This window comes from Triticum dicoccoides, chromosome 6A, assembly GCF_002162155.2.
Source record: "Triticum dicoccoides isolate Atlit2015 ecotype Zavitan chromosome 6A, WEW_v2.0, whole genome shotgun sequence".
Taxonomy (NCBI): domain Eukaryota; kingdom Viridiplantae; phylum Streptophyta; class Magnoliopsida; order Poales; family Poaceae; genus Triticum; species Triticum dicoccoides.
In genome coordinates this window covers 454,978,008-454,984,289 of record NC_041390.1, presented here as the reverse complement: position 1 = coordinate 454,984,289, position 6,282 = coordinate 454,978,008, and positions in this window count along the sequence as shown.

Sequence of the window (6,282 nt, the reverse complement as noted above, 5' to 3'; positions counted from 1 at the left end):
GACTCCCAAGGGAAAAGTAGGTGGTGGTGAGGAAAATGGTAAAACCAAGGTTGGGCCTTGCTGGAGGAGTTTTATTCAAAGCGAACTGTCAAGGGGTCCCCATAACACCCAACCATGTAAGGAACACAAAATCAAGGAACATAACACCGGTATGAAGGAAACTAGGGCGGCAAGAGTGGAACAAAACATCAGGCATAAGGCCGAGCCTTCCACCCTTTACCAAGTATATAGATGCATTAATTAAATAAGAGATATTGTGATATCCCAACATATCCATGTTCCAACAAGGAACAAACTTCATCTTCACCTGCAACTAGCAACGCTATAAGAGGGGCTGAGCAAAGCGGTAACGTAGCCAAACAACGGTTTGCTAGGAAAGGAGGGTTAGAGGCTTGACATGGCAATATGGTAGGCATGATATAGCAAGTGGTAGGTATCGCGGCATAGCAAAAGAGCGAGCAACTAGTAAGCAAAGATAGAAGTGACTTCGAGGATATGGTCATCTTGCCTGAGATCCCGCAAGGAAGAAGAACGAGTCCATGAAGAAGACAAACGGACGTAGTCGAACAAATCCTCACAAACGCGACGTTATCAGAACCAACCTGAAGAAGTACACCGGAAAGAGGCAACAACAAGGTAAACAACCATCACATAACCATGGCATGATGCACAACCAAGTATGATGCATGTCCGGTTTAAAGAGGCATGGCGTGGCAATATGCACAAACAATACTACAAATTAAGTGGAGCTCAATATACAACGAGTTGCATATTGACGGAACACCACATGACTTATTTAGTTCTCTCTTGTTTATGTACCCAACAATATTAAATGTTGGTTAGCATGGCAAGAGGTGAAGCATAATAAAACTACTTAACTAGGCAAGTTTACACTACTAGGGAAAAGGCTAGCAGCAGCGTGGGTTTTAGGCCTATCAGCAGCGCGGGTGCCCGCGCTACCAATAAGGCGCTACAGCTAACTCTTAGTAGTAGCGCTGCCTGTACCCGCGCTACCACTATTGACTATAGCAGCAGCGCTTTTCAGGAACACGCTGCTATTATTTAGCTATAGCGATTTCCCGGTCCCGCGCTACTATTATATCTTTCACCATTTCCCCATTCCATCTTCGATAAACTGCAATTTCCAGATACTAGGTACTACTAGATATCAATTTCATAAAGCATTATAGGTACTAGGTAGTACTCCCTCGATTCGAAATTACTCGTCGTGGTTTTAGTTCAAATTTGAACTCAAACCATGACGAGTAATTTGGAACCGAGGGAGTACTAGATAACAATTTCATATATACTCAACATGCATCCTCAAGCAGTACAAGGTGACATCAACGACAATCATCATATTTAGTTCTAGATGATATCGACGACGATCATCATATGTAGTTCTACATGATATCGACGACGATCATCATATGTAGTTCTAGATGATATAGCCACACACACATATGTAGTTCTAGATGATATCGATGACGATCATCATCCTCAAGCCTGGGCGGTGGATGTTCCTGATAGTAATTAGGATGGCCTGTCCAACACGAAGATTCTTGCCAACGAGGAATCTCTTCCACCCAACCGAGTTCAAGTGTGTGCGACCATCTGTGTCCATGCGATAAGTACATGTGGTGACGGAGCCCCTTGCGGTAAGGCGTAGTCCAACTGAGCCTTCTTCATCAGGCTCGATACCACAACTCACAGATAGGTTCTTTGGCAATCTCTAAATAAGAAAAACATATCAATTAATAAATAGCCTCACACATACTCTTGCAAATATATTTCTATTAAGTCTAGATTTCTACACTATCAAAAGACACAGTGCTACGCATTTGTACTAATTAATCATGAATTCTACTAATAAGTATATATGGATTATCTACACTATTAATAGTTCCTTGGATTCTACACTAATAAGCATGTGATCAGACTCTACACTAAAGTATATCATCAACTAGATTCCACAAAGCATATCATTGGACTCTACACTAAGCATATCATCGGATTCACTAAGCATATAATCGGATAATCTGCATTTGTAAGTATAACAATAAAGCATATATATATCATCAAATTACTACATGCGGTACGTATAACATACCATTTCATGTCGATCGACCATGGTACTTGTCAGGCGGGTCACGAATGGCACCCCGACAAAGTCATCACGTGGTGGAATTATGTCCCATAGGTTGCACACCTCCTCCTCGCTCAGCCTCATTCTTTGACCTATGATGGCTTCATGAAGTGGGTTCTCATCATCTTCATTGAGTTGGTCCTCATTATCTTCATCATCTTCGTCATCTTCATCATCTTCCACTAGGTTGATATAAATGACAACCAGCTTGGGTCTTTCTGCTCTAAAGGAGAATCTGATCAACTCACCACCAGTAAGACGCATGCGAGCGAGGAAACGGGCCCATCCATCTCCTCCAATCTGCGACATATTGCTTCCTTTCTCGACCTCCATAGTGTACGGCCCCCCAGGAGCCTCAAATGTCACAATGTCTCCTGTCAGCTTGTTGAATTTCAACCTCACATTGCATGCGACGATCTGTGTAAGAAAAGCAAAATGACACAATGCAGTAATGCCAACACTAAAAATAAAATAATTGTTACATTTCATCTAATTTCTTACCGCCGCATGACGAAAACTCGTATGGAAGTAGATGCCGAACAGCTTGCCAGTTGCAAGGCTGCTGGCGCACCTTGACTTGCACAGTCGACATAGTGGTGCTGGTGGTGGCGCCATTTTCCTAAAGCAATATGAGCAAAGGATTAACGATTCACTTCACAGGAAACAAGTGGCAAATTTAACTAAATTGGCACCTACATTTTGCCAAAAATAACTTATTACAAAAAAACTAAATCGAGCATACTAAATCAACTAGCATACTAAATCCACTAGCATACTAAATCAACTAAATCAAAATGTTCTAAATCAACTAGCCTACTAAATCAACTAAATCAACTAGCCTACTAAATAAACTAAATCAAAATGTTCTAAATCAACTAAATCAACTAGCCTACTAAATCAACTGAATCATATCAACTAAATCAAAATGTTACATATGAAAGCCTACTAAATCAAAATGTTACATATGAAAGCCTACTAAATCAAAATGTATCAGGGAGGAGGGACAAGGAGGGGCGACTCGAGGAGGGAGAAGATAGTAGGACAGAGGAGGAAGGCGGAGCGAGGAGGGGCCGGTCGGCGGCAAGTGGAGGGAGGACGGATCGAGGAGGAAGGCGGAGCGAGGAGGGGGCGGCCAGCGGCGAGTGGAGGGAGGACGGAAGAGGAGGCCGGTACCGAGTCCAGCGAGGAGGATGAGGCGACAGCGGCGTGGATCGGGGGAGGGGCGACGGGGGAGGACCGGCGGCGCGGGGGGTGAGGAGGAGACCGTGAGTGTGTGTGAGTGTGATCTGTGGATGAGGCTAGTGAGTGGGGGGAGATGGAATGGCATAGCAGTGGCACGCTATAGGTAAACACGCTACTACTAAATGACCTATCAGTAGCGCCTTTCGGCCTGAACGCGCTACTGCTATTTGTCAGTATGTAAAAATAGACATAGACATAAAAATACATTGATCATCAATGGTCTTTCTGTGTACAATCTGATTTGTCAATAGGAATCATAGCCAGTTGGTTTAAGAACTGGCGAAGATTCCTATTGCAGCCACAGATCCTACACATAGAGTTCAATGAAGACCAAGTGCTTGTGAAAGTTGTAGAAGAAACATATTGAAGGTGGGTAAAACTCTCTTCACAGAGCGAGGTGGGGCTAAATTTTTGTAGTTAATTTAGCAGCAGTGATTATTGCCTGAATGCACTACTGCTATGTTACGTAGCAGTAGCGCTGTTTAGTTTAACGCGCTGTTGCTATAACTGGCCTCACGGCGGCGTCGTGGGAATTTTAGCAGTAGCGCTTCTTGCGGTGCACGCACTGCTGATAAACTTGTTTCAGCAGTGAGTTTCTTTTGCCCGCGCTACTGCTACTTAGCAGCAACGCCTGATTTTAAAACACGCTGCTGGTAAGATTCTGTGTATAGGCTTTTCCCTAGTAGTGTTAAATGAGGCCGCAACAACAAACAATAAGTCCGGAAACTCCTCATGTGCATATTTTTAGGTTTTGTACTGTTCTGCCCTAAACCATATTTTAGAGTTGTTAAGCGTGCAAAGTAAACCCACCATGTTAAACTAGGCATTTTTCTACCCCATTTACATATAAAGTATATTTAAAATGGAGCTACGGTTATTTAGTTATGAAATAAACCATTTTAGCATGGCATAAGAGTAAATCTACAGAAACAGCAATTTAAACATTTTAAACATGGGTGAAAGTGACATATTATGAAACTAGACACAATTTTAAGCATTTTTCATATATAAAGTTTTTACATGTGATGCATAGTTTGTGAGATATTAAATGTATGAACATGAGGGTCTTTTATGTAAAACAACGTTATTTGGAATATTAGGAAAATCGTTGATCTGGAAAAAAACATGAACGGGCCGAAACTAAAACTAGAGGAGGCCCAGCAGAAGAGAAAAAAAAGGCGCCGGGGGGAGCTTCACACGTTGGGCTCTAGGGAGCTGGGCCTTGCTGGATCTGGTTGTTGGGTCGGCTCGCTGGACGCGGCCCATGCGCTGGTCAATGGCCGCAGGTGCGGATCGGGGTCCTCCTGATCGAGCGAGGTGGCGGCGAATCTGGCGCTCCGGCGAGCAGGTGGCGGCGGGGCCGAGCAAAGGGCATCGGAGGTGGCTCGATGCGGCGGGGACAGCCCGGATCTGGAACGAGGGAGGTCACCGGGGCCGATTCCAGGCCAGATCGAAGCGGAGACAACGAGCACGGGCGGTGTGACCCTCACGGCGGCTGACGACGGCGAGCTTCTGCAGCGGGCGGTGCGGCGCAGGGCTAGCGACGATGGGGGAAGGCAGGGTACCGCGGGCGGCGACGCGAAGACGGCGAGTCGAAGTCGAAGGGAGGCGGCGCTCCGACGCGGTGCACCACGGCGGCGGGGAGCTGCTGGCGGCGGAGGAACGGGAGCCGCAGGCGACGGCGCGCGGGCTCGAGGACGGGCCCCGATGGGCTTGGCGGGCCTTGCATGGGCCTGGGCGGGCGCGCGGTGGTGGGAGCGGGGCAGGGGCGCGAGGTGGCAGCGTGGGAGTGGTTGGCGGCCACGGGGTGGCGATGTGGCGCGCCCGAATTGGTCCGGGGCGCGGGGGCGGCGGTGCAAGTCGCGGGGTGTGGCTGGGCGGCGCCGGAAATCGAGGAGCAGGGGGTTGGCTGCGGCGAATCCAAGGAGAAAGGGGTCTAGGGGTAGGTTTAGACTAGGGTTGACCAAATTAGGAAGGAGGGGTGTTTATATAGCAGGTTTGCTAGGGTTCGGGGGGTTTTCTGGAGCATTTCGAAGCGTCTGATCATGATCCGGTGGTTCCGATCGGAGGGGGGTTTAGAGAGATAGTTGTGGGCTGTGTCGAGGGCCATGAACTGAGAGGAGAGAAGAGAAGTGCAGCCGGCAAGGTTTTCGGAGACCAAAAACATACGACGTTAGACCGACTATAATGCCGCTATATTTATTCGTTGGGTCGTCAAACGGACTCCGAATGCGATGAAATTTGGCAAGCGACCTACTGACAACAAAACAACATCGCACGCCAACTTTCATCCCATTCCGAGAACATTTTCCGGCCACTTATAAAATACTATTTCGGACGTGCCGCGGGCGCGTGCAAGTGTGTCTGGGCTCAGAACGGACAACGGAGAGAACTGGGGAAAACTGGACGGATGCAAGTTTTGAAAAACATAATGATGCAATGCACATGATGACATGGAAAGATGCAACACACAAGCAAAAGACAAGGCAACAGCAGCGAATAACTAGAAGACACCTGGCGCAACGGACTCGGGGCGTTACAGGTAATGAGCATACGGTACACTTTTCGAGGAAACAACCTCAAGTCCACAGTATCAATTCTATTGGAAAAATTCCATCGATTATTTTTGGAGGTTTTGAATTTCCTCTTCCTACTGTCAAGAAGAAATATGATATTATTATTGTTGGGGATGTGCATATCCCCGTTGAGGTAACATAGTGTTATTCGAAATTTCTCCGGTTCCATGTTATTCAGAATGAGTTCGTTATCAAGACTTGATCAACCTTGTTAGTAGATTATTTTTGATGAGCATGAGATGGATGAAACTAGAAGGCACAACCTTCTGTACCCTACTTTTACTTTCTGTTATTTATATTAAATGAAATAAAAATAGT